This window comes from Triturus cristatus, chromosome 3_1 (genome assembly GCF_964204655.1).
Source record: "Triturus cristatus chromosome 3_1, aTriCri1.1, whole genome shotgun sequence".
In the NCBI taxonomy this organism is placed as follows: domain Eukaryota; kingdom Metazoa; phylum Chordata; class Amphibia; order Caudata; family Salamandridae; genus Triturus; species Triturus cristatus.
The window spans coordinates 317690297-317715451 of record NC_140583.1 but is presented as its reverse complement, the minus strand read 5'-3'; the positions used below and the strand labels follow the sequence as shown (position 1 = coordinate 317715451).

The following is a 25155-nucleotide window of genomic DNA, read 5'->3' as shown; positions in this document are numbered from 1 at the left end:
GAGGGCAGAAACACCCCCGAAGGTGCTGTACATGTTGCAAAAGAGTAGAGTGCTAAAGAGTTCGGGACCAATTTACAAAGGTAAAAGGAGATGTTTGGTCTAAATTTAAACCAAGCGTCTAAGTTTATGACTTTGGGAATTCACAAAGGGCATTTAGGAGTACTATATATATGTCCGCACTCGGGTGGTGACATAAGGATAAGTTTAAACCAAATGTCTAAGAGTGCCTTTGTGAATTGAGCCTTTACTTCCCATCAGGAACCCATATTTTGTAAGCACCAAACCCTGTGACTTCCATTATTGGAAAACTCGTACTTCGTCTTGGGCTCTTTGAGAAAATGAAGAGGATTCCAAGATTAGCGTCTGACTTGAAGCACACACATACTGTAGGTGTGTCATATCTGACAAAAACAACATGGAAGCACTCCTCACACAGGGTTAAAAACAAATACTTCTGTTGTGTTCTATGTGAGCGATAAGGATCATGTCAATAAAAGGAACTTACCACAACGTGTACCGTGTGTAGTTCTTACAACTTCCAAACCAGTGCTTTAAGTAGACAGACAGTGTTGGAGGAGTACCTACACATCTTTAATTTGAATGGAAGAAAACGTGGCCTTCTGAGGTAATCTGCAATGCATTTAAAGTACCAGCACTTTCTAAGCAGACAAGAAGCACCTCCGTATTTGCACTTAAATCACTGCTCCAAACAAGCACCTTACACGGTACAACAGGCAAGCTTATCAGCACCCGATTTAGGTGTAGGTAGCTAGCGGAATGGCGGAATACAATTTGGCAGCCATGGCGCTATTAATTAAGGAGTCTGTACAGTGTGCTCACATTGGAACCAGCTCACCATGAATGTACCGTAAAACCCCCAAACCCGCTATCCCAATCAATCAAAACATTATTTTGCCTTGAAAGCCATAAAAGCACATAATGCAATATACAACACAAATAGGTTAAATGCAGATAAAATCAAATTCATTGTGATACAGTGAATAGTCATATGATATTCAGCACTGCAGATATTATTAGTTAAAAACACAATTGATGGTCAAGATGCAGAAAGGGAGAATTAAAAAAGGCAATCAAGTGTTAACGTCCAGGGTCTGAACATAAGTTGCGCAGCATATTACATCACTGTATCTGCAATGGGTTACTTTTCCGATAGTGCACAAACCTGTGCACAAACCTGTGCAATGACTCTCCAACAAGTAACGGGTAAGTTTGAAGATCCATTGCTTACTAAAATCAGTGCTAAGTATCCTTAGGGCAATTTTATACTCTCTATTGCCCGGTAACGGCACAACAGTAATATCCAACTTCACCTACTGCTCTCAGAAGATAAACATAAAAACAGAACATATTATAGGGTCTCTATGGGGGCTCACAGGCCGGGCACTACCAGTCATCGGCTCTAGGGACATAAACCCATCTGGCTGTAAAGGACCGGAGGGGTAGGATCCCATAACATAGATGCAAGAACAAGCGCCTAGCCTGGGGAGTTGCAATCGCGTCCAAGAGTTCTTCGCTGCTATAGAAATCGTGGACTATGAGAAATGCATTGGTCATGGAACCTCTACTTTTCTGCGATTGTTTTGCAAGATCTTTATGCTGCTAATAAGCTATTTTAGTAGTATTCTTAGATATCTCCTCTATCTCATCAGGAGCGCTCCACAAGGTTACGCGCCCAATTTCTCCAAGAATAGTTTTTACATTCTTAACCCAAGGTATTTTGGGGGGAACCACCAACACTGAGTATCACTGCTAAACCCGTCTGATACTGTTGGAGCTCTGGGGTAACCCAAATCCTTCTCCAATACAGGATAGGGATTATACCAATTTTGTATGATAACGCTCTCAGCCCAAGGTCGAGTCTGAGGGGAAGCAGGAGAGTGTTAATGGGAACATCTACCAGTGGCCTAATGAACCGTTTTTCCACTACGTCAGTCATAGATGCATCCCATGCATGATCCCACAGCTCTGCACCATAGGATGCTGGCCCAAGGGCCTGCAACTGATATACTTGCAGGGCCGGACATACAGGCTGAAACTACAAGCCGTATACCATCTTTGATACCCCCATGACCCACTCTAATTTAAGCCTACACTGTGTAATGTGTGCCTGCCAGCCAAGATGTTTAGTTAATACAATACCCACATATGTGAAGGACTGGACTCTTTCCTAAGGGAGTTCCCGCTATTCTGGTTAAACAGCTCACTTGCTGATTAGCCCCAAAGCTCGAGATGAGCACAGACCTCCGCTAAGAAGCAAGCTAAGGTCAATTGCACCAGCTGTAGCAATGCCTGTCACTGCATAGCATGCCGAAAAACATCGTCTGACCTATCAGATAATTGCGTAGACTAATGATTCGATAAAGTGGACTCACAGAGTGTGAATATCACAGTATATTTCCAGCTGTTTAAAGAGAAATTCAATAATTTACGTTGTGTCGTTTAAAAATAAATGAATATATGCATATGAGAATCCTAATTTTCCCGGTTGAATGTTAATATAAGAAATAAATATGCTTCTGCAAAACAGTGCCAAATCTTGATTACAAGTCACCCTCTTTGCACTTAAAAAAAAATGCATCTTTCCACAATACTCAGACACTCACATGAATCTTATCTGAACCCAGCCGCGGTCCATGCAGATAACAGCAGTGGGATGGTGAGGCCGGGTAAGGGGGGATTTCGAGGAACGATGCTTAGTGACAATTAATTATTGTTTTAATTTTTCCTCGGCATCGTCGCTCGAAATTCCCCCTTATCCAGCCCCACCGCCTCATTGCTGTTACCTGCACGGACCGCGGCTGTCTGAACCTTGCCCATTCACTTTTCTCTTGCTTACTGAATGTTTGAAGACAAATTTTCAGAGCATCAGCTGAGACAGCTGAGAGCTTCACAGAGTACCAATACAGAGAGAAACAAGAATTGAGTCCCAGTCTTCCGATGTGTCCGTTGTTCGGACGCCTTTGCAGGGGGTGCGAGATGAGCAAACAGGAAGATAATGATTGGTGGACTGGACAAGAAAAAACACACCAGCCAATTGTTTACATTTTGCTGTTCAGGATAAGAATATTATTCACAGGTCTGCATACAGAAACCACACTCTGCGCTGGGAGCAAGCGTAAACACCAGCGCTCCTGAGGAGGGCTTGTAAACCAAGAAAAAAGAAGTTGCTAAGATGGTAATAAAATGAGGGATAGTGGAGGGATAGTGTACTTGGTCCCTGCTCTAGGGGAGGAGTAAACAGAGGAAGGGGCATAACAAATGCATGCCATGGTCAAATGAGGAGAAAGAATGGGAAAGTGATGATGGAGACAGCAAATGGCAATCCTATGGGCAGGCTGAAGCCTAAAAAGTAGAATACAGCATGTCTCTTTGAGACAGTGCATGCACAGTCTACAGCCGAAACCTAAAAAGGGTAAAAAAGCCTGCTGCGTTCTGTGGAAATATGGATTTTTCTGGTCAGTTATGTCCCCTATCTTGGACCCCAACGGTTCTATGTGCATGTTACAAGTACATGTATGTTCCCTCCAGTTCCAGTTATGAAGACGCAAACACATGTGCGTCCACCGTCAACATGTCCTCTGTCAGATCCGCCATGAATAGGCCGGATATTCCATTCCTAAGTATGAAAAGCCACCGGCTTTATATGGTTCACCTATGCCATTTTACAGTCCAGGCAAGTAGGCCCTGATTCTGTCATCGAACTCTTCTTGCCTTCTGCCTCTGAAAGCACCAGTCTGAGCCTGCATCTGTGACCATGAACTTTGTCTCATTCTCTGCGCGGCTCACGAAGCCTGACATCAGCCTATTCTCTGCCAAGAACTGTATTTCACCTTCGAGTTATCTGCTTCGCCCCTCAGCCGATGCATTCCTGTCTAGTAGTTTAAGTAAACATTCTTCCAGCTACCGAGCAAAGGGCTCGGCTTCTCTGTCTTTATGCAAGTAATTCATAGTCCTGTTACCATGGAATATTCCTACCCCCTCGCATTTAGTGTAGACACTTAGACGCTTGTACACGCACGCACAGTCAGTATAGAATAGATTCTGTCCGAGAGTCCTTCTTTTGTGGATAACATAGTTCTTTAAACATAGGATGTTAGATATGATTTGGGATTAGGTTGACTTGACCCCCCAGACTTTTCGTCTCCACATGTAGAGCTAAACGTCAAGTCCCCTTCACCCCCTAGTTGCACGTCAATCACACGTCATGCTGCTGCGCGCGCATCTATGCCAAGTATTATCTTATAGATCCACCTATATATGACATCATAACCAATTATGTTTCTTTTTACTCCTTATTACACCCATTTTTGGTTACGCATATGAATCGTCATTTTCCTTATCAATTGTTACGCCTACTGCATTCGCTTCATTGTAATGTATGTACTATAAAAGTCATTTCTTGTCAATAAAGTATGTACTTCACTTCCTGAACCTCCGTGGTGATGGAACTTGGAGCAACCGATTATAATCGATCATTGGAATAAAGCCCATTCCGAACCTCTAATACCACGGATTCTGCCTCTCATTTTACTGAGCTATTTTATTATGTTTCCGTATCAAATTAAGTCCCGGTAATGAATTTTATTTACCACATGAATGGCGCCCGAATAGGGACACTTTCTCATCTCACGCGCCGGCGGTGAGTTGCAGGCCCGGTCTCCTGCCACAGCTGGACGGACAATAACGCGTACCAGCAGGATTTCCTGTATCTCCCTCCGGTCAAGCGGGGGCGACTGAGGCTGCGATCAACACCCAGACGAGGCGGTGAGAAGTGCGAAGTATCCCGACCAGAGCCTAGCTGAGAGAGCAAGATCCGAGGTATACAGAGGCCCACCAGTTCGAAGTCGAGTCCAGTTTCCGACGAGTCGAGTCGAGTCCAGTCCGGTCCAAGTCCAGTTTCCGAGGCCTTCCGTTTCCGAAGCTACCCGGTGAGTACCATTACTGGGGAGGCATTTCTGACGTGCACATAGGTTGTGCCGGTCAAGACGGGTTTGGGTACACAAATCCGGTCTGCACTGTTTTAGCAGTGTATATGTACTGTTTAGCAGTATATCAAGTATTCCGAAGTATCTAGTTATTGTCAAAGAATTATGCTTGGTGATTAGTTATGCAGACGATCATCATTGTTGGTTATTTTAAAGGTTAAAAAATGTTTAATGTTTAATGTGTTAAACGTCCGGCATATTGTGGTATGAATGGTTGTTCATTATTGTGCTTTTGTACTAAGTGTGTTCAAGATTAAGTATCAGATCAGTTCTCAATATGCCGCTCTTTTTGAAACTAAGACAGATCACTACAAGAAAAGGGGTACTCGAAGAAGCCGTTCCTATTCCTCCTAGGGACACTCCAGGGTACTTCATGTATCATAAACATGGCTTAGACGCTATATTATTTCTTGATTTATGGGTAGACTACACCAAGGAATTACCAGAAAGTCAGAGGTGGCCCACAGCGGGAACCTGGGATGCAGAGTGCATCATGAAAGTAGAAGAAGAGTTATGGAAAAGGAAAGTCAGACAGTCACAGAAAGATGCCGTTGAGTTATGGCGTAAAGAATCTCATAGACGTACAGAAAAAGCACGTAGACAGGAGGAGAAGAGTAAAGAGAATTCCAATAAAATTCGAGAAAATCTATTAATTGAGGAAGGTATCCGAGTGAAATCAGAACAAGTAGACAGACAAAGAAATGCCCTTATGAATGGTATGTATCCCCTTCTGGCCGAAGGATTACCTAAAGCTACTCCAGAAACACCGAAAGACTTGCCGACCCCATTATTCCCAATAAAGGTACATCCTAAGGGGCATCCTAGAACCGCAGAAGATGTTTTTCTTTCCTCATATTTAGATGACGCAGCTCCCGAGTATGCTAATTCCGCCCCACATAGACCGCCTATCAGGGAGGTTCAACGCCAAGACCCAGTACCCGTATCCCTACAGCAACAGATCGTGTCACAAGTTCCGACAAGCACATCTGTTTCTACATCTGTTCCTACAGCTGCTTCTATAGCTGTGTCCACACCTATAGTTGCTGTGTCACGTTCAACGAATCCTTTTCACACCCGACACCCCAGATGGGGCTACGGGAGGTGCTAGTAACATTTTTTCTACGCCACCCAGAATAAATAAACTTACGTTTCAAGAGTCAGCACATTCACGTACCCCCAAACTCATAAATGCCCGTACGCTTAAGGAACTTCTTATAGATTGTAGATATGACCCTGTGCCCGGAAAAGAGGACGAAATGACCCTAGCATCATTACGTATCAGACGAGCCGCAGTGTATTTAGGGAAATTACCAGGAATGACTGCGCATCTAGATAAAATATACCATTTTGTCCAAACAGGGCGAGATCCAGAATGTATTAACAGAGCTATGGAATACCAGAAAGTGGAGATACAGGGGGAACTGTTACGTTTCCTCATAAATTGTGTGATCAGAAATGAAGACCGACCGGGGGTAGACCCGGAAGCAATGCAAATTCTTACCAGATGGAGCCAGAATATATCAGAAGGTAGACATGATAAACAAAATTGTATAATAGCCATGTGCCGAAAGATCCGTAAAGAAATAGAACGCCTACACGAAGAAAGATTAGCGGTAGACGAGTTCGAACAAAACGAGGGGGAAGGGTCAGGACTGCCCGCAGGACAGTCAGACACCATAGCCTATGTAGGTAAAGGAAGATCTTGTAATAGTAATAGACGTCCTATTGACCCGATACGTCCGATATGTCCAGATAATAACAGAAATTTCCAAATACCTATAAGTAACATCAGGTCTAACGAGCATTCGTTCCAAGCCGCCGACAAACTACTCCGAGAACGAAGGGGTTATCATTTCCTCGATTCTATGGATGAACAAGATTTAGCTAGGGCAGCTGTCCATTGGGTGGACAGTCCCGGAAAATATAGTGATGATACAGTAGCACGCGCATTTTTGAATCTCACCCCAGATGAACAGCGGTTAGCTGGGATTTATATGATTCAACAACTCCTTATACTATATCAGAGTCAGCATTCGGACCCTGGTCCCTTACCTGATATATTGACTGAATTACTCATGAATAAATGGAGAGGTTCAGGTACTAAATTAATTAAAGAAATACTAGAATCAAGAAAGCAATACATTCTTTTTGTATGTTCAGACCGTGTCTCATTGCCCATCAAGGAAAGAACCACGTATTACATGGATAGACAGAATCCCTTACGAGAAGTGCACCCAATAAAGGGCGAGGACAACGAGTTTAAGCGCGTATTTGTATATACGCCCATATCAAAAATAGAATTGTTAGAAATGAAGAAAGTGGTACCCAGTCATGACAAAGATCCAGCGGGTTTTCACCGAGAAATTAAAGACATGTTACTCATGGGAGAGTATACCTATCCCGACATTATGACAATATTAAAGGTATTGATGCCTGCTGGCATTTATGAGAAACTCAGGGAAAAAGAGTGGGAGGTAGGAGACCAAAAGATAGAATGGTCAGTATTAGAAGCAGAAGAAAAGGCCCGAACTGCAGGAGCAGGACTTGGGGATAAAACTAAAGCACTACCAGGTTTATTAGTACAGGTACTGCCACGTTTATTAACTACGAAAAAGGAAGATTGGGGTACAATTTCAGCCTGTAAACAGAAGCAAGATGAAGACACTAGTGATTACTATGCCCGATTTGAAAAATGTTTTGGTATAAATAGTGGCCTAAAAGCAAGTAGCGAATCATACCCACATCTGTTTGTAACAAAATTAGTAGAAAATGCCCTGCCCCAAGTAAAGAATAGAGTATTAAAATTCGAGAGTACCTGGCAAGGTAACACTCCATCACAAATGTTACAAATGTTACAGTACCATCACAATAGAATTAGAGAGGAACAAGAACATGAACACAGACGCATGAAAGACACAAAAATGAAAATGCTAGTTTCTCAGACAGTTCCAGCTGAAGGACATAAAAAGGGTATGACACATTCCGGTGATTCAGCAGGACCTGTAAAAGGGACATGCAATTATTGTAAAAAGCCAGGTCATTACGTACACGATTGTCCAGTTTTGAAACATAATATCGCCATAGGTAAAACACAAGAAAGACCACGGCCACCTAGACAGGACCAGAATGAACAAGGAGCTCCGCAGCATGCACAGTCCATGCCAGCTTCACAACAGTCTATACAGTTTGTGCCAGCCGCACCAGCGCTGCCTGTTGCTGCCACACAAACCACGACACGACAGCTGTACCAGACCGCACAGTACGACTATCCTGATTATCAACGATACGCATGAACAAGCCTAGAGAGGGAAGTTGACTTACCCCTTATCGAGGTCCCTGTAGATCAAGAAGGACCTTATGTACATAGTGAATTATTAGGCCAAGACAGAAAATTTTTACTCGATACAGGGGCAAGTCGAACAACCATAAAACGTAGTGAAGTTCCAGGGGCACCCCTCTCAGGCTCGCAGAATATTTACCTTGGTTTTTCAGGAAAACCTATTGTTAATGAAGTGTCACAGCCTCTTCCACTTACGATAGGACCTTTGACCCGAACTACAGATTTATTGCTTACTAAATCATGTCCAGAAAATCTGTTAGGAATAAAAACACTGAAAGCTCTAGGAGCCATAATATGTTGTTCTCCGGAAGGAGTAAGGTTGTTTTTACGTGATTTTAAAGGTCATTATGTGTCTAGAGACATGGATCCCCGACTGCAGACTTTACCTACACATCTATGGGCACAAGGCCCTACTGATGTTGGTTGCATGAATATTACACCATATCGAGTCACATTAAAGGCAGGAGTGGTGCTACCACGAATGCGACAATACAAGTTACCACCAGATGCTGTAGTGGCTTTACTACAAATCATTGACGAGCTCATTACCCAAGGAGTAGTTGTAGAAACAGACTCCAATGTATGTAATTCACCGATAATTCCGATTCTTAAACAAACAGATCCAAAGGCCCCGCCAGTATATCGATTGGTTATTGATCTGCGCGAATTAAACAAATGCATTGTGCCACAATTTCCTGTGGTCCCAGATATCTCATCATTACTGACAGCGATTGATTCCGAAGCGACATTCTTTACTGTAATCGATCTCAAGAATGCCTTTTTCAGCGTCCCAATAGATCCGGAAAGCCAATATTTGTTCGGATTTAGTTTAAATGGACGTAGCTTTAAATTCTCACGCGCACCTCAAGGATTTACAGAAAGCCCCAGCATCTATAGCCAAGCACTGAAACGAGAACTTGACAGTATCCACATGCCAGTTAACACTGCTCTGCTTCAATACGTCGATGATCTGTTGATCACCGCTAGAAGCGAACCCGAATGTGAGAAAGCATCACTGACAGTTTTACAATTTCTAGCCGAAAAGGGGCACAAGGTGTCCCCTTCTAAGCTGCAATTCTGTGTCCAGCGAGTTATTTATCTTGGACACTCGCTGTCCAAGGAGGGAAGGCAGCTTACACCCGACCGCATTCAGTTAATAGCTAACATGCCAATACCTAAGACACAAAAGGAAGTACGGGCTTTCATAGGCCTCACTTCATACTGTAGACAGTGGATCCCTCAGTACGCATTTCTAGCAAAACCACTCATTCAGTTGACAACACAGGAGGCAGCCACATCGACTGTTCTCCCTTGGACTCAGGAACATACACAAGCTTTTGAAAGCCTAAAGAAAGCTTTATGTCAAGCACCTGTTTTAGCAACGCCATGTTACAGAAAACAGTTTACACTCTTTGTTACAGAACGCGAAGGTACTGCCTTGTCAGTACTCACACAGGAACAAGCAGGAGCACACAAACCATGTGCTTACTTTTCTAGTACATTAGATCCCGTAGCTCAGGCTTTGCCTGCGTGCCTGAAATCAGTGGCAGCGACAGCTTTAGCAATCAGACAAAGCGATGCCATAGTGTTAGGACATCCATTGACAGTTCAAGTACCACATGCAGTAGAGGTTCTTGTAAATAGAACGCAAACACAACACTTGACTATAGCGCGACTTACAGGGTACGAGCTTACATTGTTTCAGCCACATATAGAAATCAGACGCTGTAACACATTGAATCCTGCCACACTTTTGCCAGTAACCGGAACAGACCCACTAGCCCATGACTGTATTGAAGTTATTACAATAACGACGAAACCTAGACAAGACTTAACCGATGTCCCATTGTCAGACCCAGACCTGACATTGTATGTAGATGGTTCATGTATGAGAACAAATACAGGAGAGTTGGTGGCTGCTTACGCAGTCACAACAGATACTGAAGTCATTGAAACTAATCGTATAAATACTTTGTCAGCTCAAGCCGCAGAGCTTATTGCTCTGACACAAGCCTGTATTCAAGCCACAAGTAAAAAAGTCAACATATACACTGATTCACGTTATGCATTCGGAGTTGTACATGACTTCGGCGTGCTATGGCGAGAGAGAGGTTATTTAACTTCCCACGGTGCCCACATTCAGCACGGACCCCTCATTCATGCCTTATTAGATGCAATACATCTACCTACTGCAATATCAATTATGAAATGTAAGGCTCATACGAAGGTTACTGATATCATTTCTCAAGGCAATGATCTAGCCGACAGAACAGCTAAACAGACTGCTCAAACCCAAACATCCGACATGACAAAGACAATAGTCCCGATGCCGACACATTGTATGACAGTTAAAGATCCTACCCTTGACGTAATTGACATACAGACACATGCTACGCCAGACGAAATAAAGAAATGGACTGAATTAGGAGGGATCCAAACGGACCAAGGATGGATGATGAAGGAAAAGTCTGTGTGGTTCCTTCCTGATTCAATGGTCCAAGTTATAGTTAACACTATACATAGTCCAGCACATCTAGGAGAAAAAGCTATGCTAGACAGCATTCAACACATTTGGTTCAATAAACATTTACGAGCAGCAGCCAAACAAAAGGTCCGTACCTGTATGATCTGTTGCCAGTTCAACCCAGGAAAAAGCGTTCCCGTAGAACAGGGTGGATTTCATCCTCCTAATCACCCTTTTGAAGTCCTCCAGATGGATTATATCCAGATGGAACGATGTCGAGGATTCAAATATGTTCTCGTAGTTGTCTGCGCTCTGTCCCGCTGGACGGAGGCATACCCGGTTTCAGATTACACTGCCCCGACTACTGCCAAACAGTTGGTTCGAGAATTCTTCCCACGATACGGTTTACCACGTGTTGTTCACTCAGATAACGGCCAGCCGTTCTCATCCGAATTAATGAAACATGTTTCACTTTTGTTAGGTTATCAGTGGAAATTCCACTGTGTCCGACACCCCGAAGCAGCAGGTCTCGTAGAAAGACATAATCAGATACTGAAAATCAGATTGTCCAAAATATGCAGAGAGAAAGGTGTCGACTGGGTAGTAGCGTTACCAGTTGCACTCTTCTACATGAGAATGGTAGCACACTCTCGAACAGGGCTATCCCCGTATGAGGTGATCTTCGGCAGACCACCAAATATGTGGGGGACGCCTATACCACGCAAAATAACTGATATTGACTGTAATATGCTGACAGATTACTTGGCTTCCTTGATGTCTGCACTACAATCTTGTCGTTCACAGGTAGCTGCAGCCTTTCCCGACAACACTGAGGTGAAACCCCATGACGTAATTCCGGGGGACCTCGTCCTTGTGAGGAATTTCGACCGAAAGACTCAGCTGGAGCCCAGGTGGAAGACACCCAAGTTGGTCTTGCTGACCACAAGGACAGCCGTAAAGATCGAGGGCAGGAAAGGATGGATTCATTCAAGTCATATCAAGAAATTTCATGGACTTCCTTCAGATGTAAACAGCCCACCTCGTGTGTCCTCACCCATTGACTCAAAACTACCTCTGGCTGAGGCCGACAGTAAAGAACTATATAAACTAAAATTAAGGCCTAGACCGTCGGACGATTTGATTGTTTAAGTCCTCTCCTAGGTGAAGCGGTTGAATCTGTCTCCGACATGTATCGCCTAGACCTGAATCATGGACAGTCGCGAAAAATGATGAAACGACAGGCGTATTGTAAATCACTGCGTAGCCATTGCATAGTGACATTATTAATCTTGTTTTTCTTAAGTCTTTTAATAATTACTGCAAGTATATTGTTGCACATATATTACCCTATTGCCAGAAATGTTTACAATGTTACTGCTGAACATTCTTTTAGTGACTTACCCCCGCATGAATTGTCTTATAGACTTGCGCTGCGCAATAACACTTTCATTAGTATGTTACATCATTCCCATCAGACTAGTAATGCAACTAATTGTTGGGTGTGTGGCCGGCTCCCTCCCTATCAGAATTATGAAGGAGTCCTGCCTTTCTTTCCACATCCGTTTACACATAATGGCTCCTGTGGAGCATGGTTCAGCTTAATGAATTCCATAGACTCAGATACAGCCGTTTACCAAGACCAGTGGGTATGGGGAAATCTGAACCTAGTTTTATTCAAAGTCTGTTACCCTGACAAGGAGGGTCGCCCCAAAGGAACAGGAACTGATCTAGAAAATGAAGTATATGGATTAGGTAACTTTACTCCTAATCTCATGGTTCTAAATGTCGAATCCGAAGTTGAACTAGTTTTACCAACCATGTCAGTATTCCCAGCGAAAGGTGAATTGTGTGTAAGAAAAGTTGGTTCCATACATATGGGCCATAGCAAATGCACTACTATAGTAGAATTCAGTGATCAAGGCAAATCCTCATTTAGAGCTTATCGCCACTCCTACTTTATATGTGGTCAGACTGCATATATGCGTCTACCTCTAGATTGGGATGGTACCTGCTACATTGCATTCCTTTTTCCACCTGTTTTCCTAGCTCCTCCTGATTATTATAGAAATATTCATTTAGTACACAACAGAGAGCGGAGAGATCTCCCAATTGTCGATTACACTGAAACAGCATGGGAAAAATACACAGATTTCAATAAAGGTCTCTTTCCCTATATAGGTACTGTTACTAATAGTAAGCTGATACGTAGATTAACTAGAACCCTTGAAGCAGTAGTGAATGAAACTATTTCCGCCTTAGGCAATTTAACAGAAGAGCAGTCTGCTATGCGGATTGTTGTGCTTCAAAATCGTCTTGTCCTTGACGTCATCCTGGCTGATAGGGGCGGAGCTTGTAGGGTCATCGGATCAAGCTGCTGCATTTTCATACCAGAAAATTCGCCATCTGTATATAAAGCTATAACTCGCCTTCATAAGATTGTAAGCCAGATACACCAGAACCCAGGCACCTGGACTTGGTCCGGTTGGTTTTGGAGTATAATATCTACCCTTGGATGGAAGGTCCTATCTTTCCTAGGTATTGGCCTTCTCATACTATTCAGTTGCTGTCTATGTCTACAATGTGGACCAGCGATCTGTGGTCTGTGTGCCACATCATGTATTCCACCACCAAGAATTCATTCGTCACGAAAGAAGAAAGAAGAACAAATGATGTTATATGAACAGATCAATGGATTGATGAAGATTGATATCTCTTGACGGGCAAGTAGGGGACAAGGAGGGAATGTGGAAATATGGATTTTTCTGGTCAGTTATGTCCCCTATCTTGGACCCCAACGGTTCTATGTGCATGTTACAAGTACATGTATGTTCCCTCCAGTTCCAGTTATGAAGACGCAAACACATGTGCGTCCACCGTCAACATGTCCTCTGTCAGATCCGCCATGAATAGGCCGGATATTCCATTCCTAAGTATGAAAAGCCACCGGCTTTATATGGTTCACCTATGCCATTTTACAGTCCAGGCAAGTAGGCCCTGATTCTGTCATCGAACTCTTCTTGCCTTCTGCCTCTGAAAGCACCAGTCTGAGCCTGCATCTGTGACCATGAACTTTGTCTCATTCTCTGCGCGGCTCACGAAGCCTGACATCAGCCTATTCTCTGCCAAGAACTGTATTTCACCTTCGAGTTATCTGCTTCGCCCCTCAGCCGATGCATTCCTGTCTAGTAGTTTAAGTAAACATTCTTCCAGCTACCGAGCAAAGGGCTCGGCTTCTCTGTCTTTATGCAAGTAATTCATAGTCCTGTTACCATGGAATATTCCTACCCCCTCGCATTTAGTGTAGACACTTAGACGCTTGTACACGCACGCACAGTCAGTATAGAATAGATTCTGTCCGAGAGTCCTTCTTTTGTGGATAACATAGTTCTTTAAACATAGGATGTTAGATATGATTTGGGATTAGGTTGACTTGACCCCCCAGACTTTTCGTCTCCACATGTAGAGCTAAACGTCAAGTCCCCTTCACCCCCTAGTTGCACGTCAATCACACGTCATGCTGCTGCGCGCGCATCTATGCCAAGTATTATCTTATAGATCCACCTATATATGACATCATAACCAATTATGTTTCTTTTTACTCCTTATTACACCCATTTTTGGTTACGCATATGAATCGTCATTTTCCTTATCAATTGTTACGCCTACTGCATTCGCTTCATTGTAATGTATGTACTATAAAAGTCATTTCTTGTCAATAAAGTATGTACTTCACTTCCTGAACCTCCGTGGTGATGGAACTTGGAGCAACCGATTATAATCGATCATTGGAATAAAGCCCATTCCGAACCTCTAATACCACGGATTCTGCCTCTCATTTTACTGAGCTATTTTATTATGTTTCCGTATCAAATTAAGTCCCGGTAATGAATTTTATTTACCACAGTTCCTGGATTGCCTAACAAGATGCTATATTACTAAAGGGTGTGCACCTTACACAGTGTGGAGAAATACTGTTTATGATGGTGGTGTAATGGGGAATAGAAAACAGGATTTACTCTGCTATTACACAGGTCCATATCATTACATTTTCCACAGAGACAACAAGGAGAGCGGACTGATTAATCAGCTTAAATTTGTTTGGGCTCCATACTGAATAACATGCTATTATATAATAATCAGCACCGCATTTTCTGCCATTTCCAAATGCTGCAAGTACAAAGCATCACCATTTCCTATTTAATAGTTATCTAAGACTTATTTGTCTTTAACAAAAAGCTGAACTTTTGGCCTGAAGGGTACACAAAGAGGTTCGCAACAAGGAACCGATACACAGGGTTCTCTTGCACTATGTGAGTACGTTTCTCCACTTTTAAAGGTGTGAGGCACAACCAGTTTTCTTAAAGTAGTGCAAAATGTGTTTGCTCCATTTTTTTCACAAAGGTTATTCATGAATCAGGTTTTACCCAATTTGGCCTTTTGGGATGTGTACCCCAAGATTCAACCCCAGAATTATGATAACTTCTGAATGTATCTGAACCGAGTGACTTGTGCGATTAGTGAGGGTGGGGTGGGCGTCTTTTAAACATGTTATTTCAATTCAATCACATCAGTAAGTTGCAAGCTATGATATTCACTGCTCTAGCCCACGAGGGAGGCAATGGCACGCTTTTAGTTGAACACGACTGGCACGCAGTGAGACGTAGCCTGCGGCTGACGAGTTTCTGTCCGCGCCGTCCCCAGGTGGGCCATCAGCGACAAGCCTGAGCAGCAGACAGCAACGATCTCTGTCTTCCACGGGCAAACCAGGCACTCTTGTTTTTAAGTTAAAAGCAGCCTTATTGACTGACCTGACTTCCGGGGGAAGCAGGAGCTAGTTAGCTCTACCTGACCGGCTCTCGACGCCTGTGTTGAACCTATTACGGGATCTCTGAGGCCCCGTCAGGAACTTGCGCGCTCACTCACGGCGCAGCTGTGCGTCTGTTTTCCTGGGATTGGATTGTCTAAAGCACTTACTTTTACTCAGACTTAGGGCATTAACTACACAGACAGCACAGCTCGGAAAGTGAGCAGGAGGGCCCTCTCTGTTTCTGAGCTCAGCAATCGCATAAAATCCGACAAGCCAGCTGTGCCCTGCATACAGCACCCAGGGACACGCCGCGTCCCTCAGAGCTGTGCTGCTCAGCTCCTGCTGTTGGGCCCTCTTGGACTGTGCACCCACAGAGCTCCCTCACCTTTGAGCCTGGATGCTGGCTGCATGTAACATGTGCACATGGGTGTGTCGAAGCCCCAGGGGACAGAAGCCCCGGCTGCAATGCAGGTCACAGGCACCACAGAGGCACGAATAATCAATCTGTGCTTTGAAATCACGTGTCAGGATGATTCGGGTCAAGTACAATATCGAGTTCACCTGGCTCAGTTCACCGTAAAAGATTCATCACATACATAGCATCTTGCGTGGAAGCGTGCTCACATTCTACAATCGTACAGAATTTGCTTACAACTTCTACTCTTTTTCCTCCACAGTCAAAACATTTATTTAGAACGTTTCCAGTTGAGGATTTGAGACTCAAAGTCATCCATACACACTAAATTGTAAGGGGACCCAGACCTGGCCATTACTCTAATTATTTTACCATGTACCAATACGTCACAATGAGTTGGTTTTCTTTTCCCCATTGACTCTACAGAAGCGATTTCTACCAGCGTCCCTTCCGCATCTTCAGGTGAGGATAATCTCAACACGAAATTCTCATCACTCAGTCTCCATATCATCCACTGCACTCACAGTTCGACTTTTTTGGTTCATCTCAGACCTACATACTCGGGCAGAATGCCCTTTCTAGCCACAATTAAAACATGACCCTCCGACAGCGGGGCAAGTCTTGCTGTTGCTTAAATGATTTTTGCTCCCACACCGAAACAAGTCAGCTCCCCCTCTCCCGAACAAACTTTTCTCGTACACCCATAGCTTCGAGTGATCGATTGACAACATTCTCTTTCTCCTGTGGATTTTCTCTCTCTTGTGTTTTCTCAGATTGTTTCACTAGTAAATTAACTTCACACACACTAGCATATTCACTCATTTCTTTGACACAGCATTCAGAATGTTCAATTCGTCTAGCAATCGTAAGCGCCTTCTCTATATCTGGATCTTCAGTAGATAACCACGTGTTTCGCTGAATCTCTGCATTTCAGAGCAAATTAATCTCTGCTTCTTCAGGGCAAATTCAGTAAATAAAACAAGCAAAAAATGAAAGATCCAAGACTATAGTTTTCATTCAAAAAGTATTGTCCAAACCGACTGGCTGTACAGGGCCGGCTCTAGGGCAGTGCGGCTGGTGCAGCCGCACTGGGCGCTGACCTGTGGAGGGGGCGCTGACCTCAAAGGTGTGCTGTGTTTAGCAATAAGTTATGATTGGAGAGATGAGGGGCACTTTGCCTGGTGGTAGAGATAGAATTTGAGAAGGCGGTCATGGGGTGTGGGAGGCGCTAAAAATGATTGTCGCACCGGGCACCACCAGTGCTAAAGCCGTCCCTGTGGCCGTATGTTGTGTCTGTAGGTCCAATTCAATTGCATCCCGTTTGTAAGGAAATGATATGCAAAGGATAATCACTTCTAAGACATAATGAGAAAAAATGTTGGGTTCCTGCATTAACCTCCGAAAACTTTTGATTGGCAAAGGAGGTTTATGCATTGAGTCTGCGAAACACGTGGCTACTTGAGTGCTATACCTACCGTACCGACTAATCCTTCCGCTGGAATGCCACAATTGTTCGGACTTTCACAATGTAACAATTTCTTTACTCAAAACTCTCAAATTTGTTTGATTTGTTACTAATAATCTTGAGTGCTGTTGCTATCGATTCTTACTCATCACGTTATGTGTGATTAAGTGCCACGATGCTCTTTGTAAGTATCAACAAAATACAGTAATATCATAGCAGCAACTTTTCCTTGTAGTCTGTACAGCTTTAATGTATGCTTTCCCACCACTCATTATATTCAACCAACTTTTTATCCGCTGGAGAAACTGACAATTGTGGGCGAATGCGCAGGGCCATTTCTCAGTTTATCCTTTCATTTTTCAATGGGACAAAAAGGTTTGGGCGAAGTGCCAGGGTCATCTTTCAGGAAAAAACTGCTTTTGCATCTCAAAGTTAAACCCTTGCTGCTGTACGCTGCATTCTGATGCTTTGCCTTGTGTGAACGCCAGCACACAACTTTAGTACATGTGAGAATCCGTTTTAGTTCTTTTAAGTTAGATGCAAGGTGCTTTGTATGTTTAGGTGCTAGAGTTATAAACTCAACAGTGCGTGATGGGGTTTCAATATTAGCACCAACCGAGTTATGTTAGTGGAACGACATGTGTGCTGGAACAGGAACTCTTGGCTGCAAACATGGGCCATGAAAACTTGTGCAACACTTTAGTGGAAATTTCTGCGTGAGGCAGGTTTTGCATCAAAACTCCCGATTGTTTTTGTTCCTTTGCAGTTTTATATGGAGCGAACTCGACCCGAAGGTATTGGAGCGCTTTACATGAGCACCGTATTTACATTACACATTCAGGCACGGGGAGATTAAGTGATTTGCCCAGAATCACAGGATGGAAACGCGGGCCGAGACCCGAACCTGGTTCACCACCTCCGAAGCCAGCAGCTCTGGCCGTTAAGTAACATCATCTCCCAAACAAACGAACAATACTCTGTTGTATAGTGACATGCAGTTCTTTTGTTCCCAAAAAATACATCTCTTTTCCCAAATAGCTCTTGCCCATGACGCACACGTGCTCAGCTGCACAGTCTTCCACTCAACACAGGAGAGGTGCATGGTCACCAGCTCAGAACTCCTGTTCCTCATTCGCACTTTACGTGAATATAAACTCACACCTTGCAGCTCATTCTGAGACGCTGGCTCTTCACATGTGAAAACACCTCTGCACATCCCTTTTCTGGCCAGTAGCCGGAACAGCTCTTCTCGTGACTCTGGTTAACACATTGGCCATAGAACCATGGCGCGAGCTTTAAGACCAGCCCCGTCAACTCCTCGAGCTGACGATGCAATCTCTCAACTTTGCAACAAAGAGGAAGTGTTGAGTCTGAAACACTGCTGCATCTCAGCAGCTGCAGCTCTGGGGGAGGGGTTATTAAATCCTAATAGCTTCTGCTACCAATGTAGGGAAGGGTACAGCCTTAATGTTAATGGAGGTTCAAAGTAGGAAAGCAAACGTCGAAGGCTGCTAAGAGTGACTAGTGAGAGACACTGGGACATACACTGAAGTCCGCGAGGGTGAGAGAGCGAAAGAGAGAGAGGGCTGTAAAGAGAAAGAGCGAGAGACCCTGCACTGAGGTACATTAGAGTTGAGGATGGAGGGCTCATGGCCTAAGTAGCAGCCTTGGGGCAGATGCACCCCTATACTAGCTGCCAACAACTGTCACCCTAAACGAGCCACGCAAATGGGGTCCTCAAATATTTGTTGCAATAGACAGAGAATGGACTTTTGGTCAAACCACCGCAAACGTTGACTTATTTGGATCAGCCTCTTCGTGCCAGTGGCATGATGCACTGCAGGCCAATGCACGAGAAAATATTTGGCATCTAAAAAGTAGACTCAACGTCATACTTTCTGTCACATTCAGTTCTTACACGTGTTGTGTACAGAAAGCAATCTTTTTTGACGCAGGTGTGATCCTGATTCTAACCACTCCTCACTGTCTCGTGTTTATCACAACCATCAGTGGCACATTACCATCACGGGTACCGCAACTCCCTTTCGTGCCAGTATCCCTTTTGATCTGTGTTGGCCAAGGAATGTAAGTATTGTCATTATTAATTTTTACAATTACAATTTTAATGAGAAGAACAATCTGAACTTTATGTCACTTTTTGAATTTGTAGGAAATATCATTTAAAGCTCAGTTACTTACCATTGGCATTCACTACACATACATAAAATCCCACTTCATACGCACATACCCACTCTACTCATTTGGGAACTACTTAGGAAATTAGGTGACATATTTACTGTTTCTATCACATTTTGGTCATCACTTATGTACAGTACTGTGTAATAACTACAGAATCAGGGTGATATGGATGGAGGAACTGAGCATGTGGCAGTGACCTACTAGAACAGGGGTACTCACAAACTTTCTCTCGGGGGCCAAATTTACAGGGTGGTTTGTGGCCGAGGGCCGCACCAGTGGGGGTGGGGTCAGTGGGGGAGGGGGCGGGGCTAGAGCAAAACAAAAAACTGTGACCATGAGGTTGAACACAGGCCCCTGCAGCAGACGCCTTCGTCCACTGAGCCACCAGACCCGGCATTCACACATCTCTATCTATCTATCTATCTATCTATCTATCTATCTATCTATCTATCTATCTATCTATCTATCTATCTATCTATCTAAAGTTCAAAAGATCTTTATTAAAAAGATAAAGGTGTCGATACATAAGAAAAACTAAAACATAACAGCAATATGAGAGGCAGAATAAGCATGGCAATGGAAATAAACATGAGATTGAGAGATAACAAGTAATCGAGGCTATATAACAGAAAGCAATACTGGAGACAATATGCAATAAAATGGATTATAAAGAATGCAAGGGAACAAAAAAAAAAGGTCAATTAAGGAGGCTTGGATACCTCCTGCTGAAAAGGAGGCAAATGAGATGAGCGCTTAGCACAGATATCAAGGTACAGGGTCACAGGAAGCTAAAGATCATGGCGCTTTTTAGCTAGACTAAGAGGATAGATAAAAACAGTATCCAGCCTGTGGTTATGGCACACATTGAACCACCACGCTCTAAAAGAAATATTATCAACATTTTTCCAATTAACAGTAATTTGCTGGAATGCAACAGCTAGCAACAGATCAACAATCTGCACAATAATATCAACATCTGTCCAGCAGGAAGAGAGACTTCCTAAAAAAACATTGGCAAAGGAGAAAGGAAATGCAGTGTGAAATATGGTGTTAATCTGAGCCCAAACTTGCTTCCAAAAATTATACACAGCAGTACACGAGAAAAGCATGTGAAAAAGAGTAGCCTTGGGAGTCGAGCAGGACCAACAATGGTCAGGGGATAAAGGAAACCTCTTATTCAACATATGGGGTGAGAAAAGGAGTCTGTTGTAGATAAAAAAAAAAGGGTTTGCGGGAGGGAGGCAGCCCTGGAAGATTTGCGAAGTTTGGTCCAAACTTTATCCCAAAGAGAGGTGGGCCAAGAGGTGTCAAAGTCAGACTCCCATTGCTCCTCTACCTTGGATTTTGGCCTGGGAGTGAGAGTCTTGTGAAATGAGTGGTAGATTAGGGAGGCAGTAGTGTGAGTACGGAGCAAGGAATGTAGACGTAAAGCGGGATTAAGAGGGTTGGGTTGGGCAGGAGAGCTGGAGAGTTTGGTATAGGTGGACATAACTTCATTCTTAAGCATAAGGTACTTACGGGCAAAGGAATAAGGGAGATTGAAGTTTTGGCAAAGAACGGAGAAAGGTAAGAAATCAGAGCCAGAAAAGAGGTGGGATACCCAGATCAATCCCTTCTGTCTCCAAGATTTCCAATAAAAGGGCTTGTGATTAATAAGGATGCTAGTATTATACCAAATAGTGGTATTGAGAAATTCGGCCACAGAGGAGGGAGGGCTTGGGGAAGTGGAAAGGAGAAGTTTGATAGTGAATTTGTGAATGGGAGTGGAATTGAGCTGGGGTTTACAAGAAAATGAAAGATATTCAGCGAAGGTAAAGGGGGATAAAGAAAGACGTTCAATAACAAGCCATAAAGGAGGAGATTCAGCAAGATCTCGCAGCCAAAGGGAAGCTTGTCGGAGAAGGAAGGCTTTGTGATAAGAGGGAAAATCTGGAAAGTTAACCCCACCCTCAGATTTGGGAAGTCGTAATCTAGACAAAGACATACACGCTTTTTTGCCAGACCAGAGGAAAGTGGAAAGAACAGTGTTGATTTTCCTAAAGAATTTAGCCGGGATAGAAACTGGAATATTGGAGATAGTGTAAAGAACAATTGGGGAGAGCATTATTTTAATCGTGTCTAAGCGACCCCACCAGGAAAGGTAAAGTGGGTGCCATCTTGAAGTAAGATCAGACAATCTCTGGGTACACTTACTAAGGCATAACGAGACAGTGTCGGGAAGGGAAGGGGTGATGTGCAAACCAAGATATTTGATGTGTGAGGCATTCCAGGAGAAGTTGGACGCAGCAAAATCCGATTTGAAGGTACATTTTGTGAGGGGTAAAATTTCACATTTGTCGTTATTTAGTTTATAACCAGAGATTTGGGAGTATTCACGGACTTCAGATAGAAATGCGGGAATGGAGATGGCAGGGTTAGAAAGAAAAAGGAGAATGTCGTCTGCATAAGCAGCAAGTTTGATGTTTGTTTGAGAAAGTTGGAAACCATGCAGATTAGGATTTTGGCGAAGTTTTGAGAGAAAGGGTTCTAAGGCTAGATTGAAAAGAAAGGGGGAGAGGGGACAACCCTGGCGAACTCCTCTACCTAGGTTGAAGAAGGAGGAGACTAGGCCGTTAGCACAGACCGCCGCTCTGGGATTGGAGTAAAGAAAAGAGACAAAGGAAATAAAATTAGGACCAAACCCAAACCATCTGAGGGCGGAAAAAAGGAAAGTCCATTCCACCCTGTCGAACGCTTTTTCTGCGTCCAAAGCAATTGCTGCTAACGATTCCTGGAATCGTGAGGATTTAGACAGAACATTAAACAGAAGCCTAGTATTATCTGTGATGGAACGACCTTTAACAAATCCAGACTGCTCTGGGCCCAACAATTCAGGGAGAAAGGGGTCTAGTCTTATGGCAAGGGATTTAGCAGATATCTTGTAATCAATATTAACTAAGGAGATTGGTCTGTAATTCTTGCAATACTGGGTATCTTTTCCTTCTTTGGGTATTATGCATATGTGGGCCTCTGAAAAGGTACCAGAGGAAGTACCATTAAGGATAAAAGAATCAATAAGAGAATGTAACCTGGGTAATAGTAATTTAGAGAAATGCAGATAAAATTCAACTGTGAATCCGTCCAGGCCCGGGGCCTTATCCTTCTTAAGTGACTGGAGTGCAGTATGTAATTCGGAACTGGAGATGGGCGTTTCAAGGATGGATAAGTCAACAGGAAAATTGGGGGGAGCCTGAATGCTAGAAAAGAAAGTAGCGAGGGATTGGGTAGTAGGGTGAGTTTCAGAAGAGTAAAGCGTGGTATAAAAGCGGGAGAATTCCTCTAAAATATCAGCATCTGTGCGCTTTAAAACGGAATTAACATAAAAAACAGACTCAATGTTCAATTTGTGTTGTTTGACTTTTAAATAATTGGCCAATACCTTCCCCGCTTTGTTCTTACCCCCGTAAAATTTTGAACTAGATTTCAACAGATATAACGAAGCATCATCAGTGGATTGTTTGTTAAATTGCATCTTAGCTTCAATAAGAGCAGTCAAACTTTCCTGCGAGTGGGAGGTGTAAAAAGAAGGCTCCAGTTTTTTGATCGTGAGGAGGAGGTCACTGGTACGTTTGCGAGCAATTTTACACTTTTTAGCCACATGAGCAATGATGAAACCTCTTGCTGCAGCTTTGTAGGCATCCCAAATAGCATTCTTGGGCATATTGGGTGTGTCATTAATGGTGAAAAATTCTGTGGAGATTTCAACAAAGGAGGTTGTGAATTTGGGATCAAGAAGGAGAGAATTATTAAAGCGCCATCTTTTTGGCCCAGAGGACTTGGGTAAGACATCAATGTTAACCAGAACAGGGGCATGATCAGAGAACACGATGGGGCCAATTTCGGAATGGGTGAGAGATTGAGAAATATGATGGGAAAGAAAAATATAATCAATGCGGGACTGTGATTGATGAGATGGGGAATAAAAGGTAAACTCTCTAGTAGTAGGATTGCATAAACGCCAGGCATCAACGAGTTTGTGCTGGGAGATTGCCTGAACAAACAATTTGTGAGACTTATTAGGGACATAGGATTCCTTGGAATGCCTATCTAGAAAGGGGTCAAGGGGCAAGTTGCAGTCGCCTGCCATAATAAAATTATCATCAATGTATACAGAAATACGAGAAGCCATTATGCGCCAAAAGGCGGGATCACCGCCAGTGGGTGCATAAACGTTGAGAAGGGAAATGGGGATACCCTTCGAGGAAAGTTTGACATACAACCATCTGCCCTCAGGATCTGATTCAAAAGTCAAGAGCGAATGGGGGAGAGATTTGCGAATTAGCACAGCCACACCATTTCTTTTACCATCCCCAGGAGCAGAGAGAACATCACCCACCCAACCCCTTTTGAGCTTAGCGGCTTCAATATCAGACAAATGTGTTTCTTGCAAGAAGGCAATATCAACATTCAACTTGGCTAAGTGAGCAAGGATTTTTTGCCGTTTAATGGGAGAGTGAAGAACTTTAACGTTCCAAGATACAATACGTACTGACATTAAAGACTATTGAAAGAGAAATGCAAAGAAAGATTAAAGCATTGAGATAAAGCCTCGCAGAGAATAAAAAACGCATAAAAAAGAAAGAAAGAAAAAGAGAAAAGAAGAAATGGAATGGACAGGAGAAAGAAGAGTAAGAGAAGACTGAGAAAAGCCAGAAAGATGGAGGAAAGCCGAGGTGCCACCAAGATCAGAGAAATGATATGATGAAGACCAAAGATAATAATAAGAAGTGTCCAGTAAAAGAGAAAAAAGAATATGCATAGAGGGACCAATAAAGAAACAGGATGAGAGAGAGGGCGGCCAAAGGAAGAGGAACGTAAGTATAAGTCAAAGGAAAAATGAAATGATAGGGGAGCAGAATGTATAAAGAGAAAGAAACATGACCAAGAGAGGCAATGGAAAATGAGGAGAAAGGGGGAAAGAGAAAGAAAAGAAGAAAAAGATCGCAAAAAAGGTATTGACACCAATATACCTGAGAACATGAAAAGAAAAATTAAAATCAGAAGAAACAAAACAGAAGCAAACATGTCAAAAAGGGTATAAGGAATACTTACAAAGGGTAGGTTAGGGGAGATACGATCAGGAGCAGGAACAAACAAAGACGCACATGGAGACGAGGGGAGGAAGGTAGGGCCAACTGAAGAAGGCAGGGCACTCGGGGTCAGTGAGACGTCCGACCAGAGGAACGAGGCGGAACGCGGCACATTAAGCTGTGAGGGAAAAGAGATAACAAAGTTAGGTGACAACAAACGACAAAGGCAAAGGACAGGCAATGAATAGGGGGAACCAAGAAATTGCAACGTAAATAACAAATAATTCGGTAAACAACAAGAAATCATCAAGAGAACATACGAGTCTAAGAACATTTGAGTTAGAAAAATCAGCAAACGCACGAAACTGGACGGTTATAATAATACAACTC

General features: G+C 43.3%; 2 protein-coding genes across 2 annotated transcripts in view; one reads left to right on the top strand and one right to left on the bottom strand.

Annotated features, from left to right (window-relative positions):
- The window catches only part of LOC146860185 (dual oxidase maturation factor 1-like), a 465978-nt gene that overhangs the window by 83915 nt on the left and 356908 nt on the right, over nucleotides 1-25155 (top strand). The window lies entirely within an intron of this gene.
- Nucleotides 1-25155, bottom strand: part of LOC146860186 (dual oxidase 1-like) — a 1129619-nt gene that overhangs the window by 968634 nt on the left and 135830 nt on the right. The window contains exon 2 of the mRNA XM_085644023.1: nucleotides 24788-24943. The gene's annotated coding sequence lies outside the window, so the exon portion shown is untranslated. The remainder of the gene's footprint in view (nucleotides 1-24787; nucleotides 24944-25155) is intronic.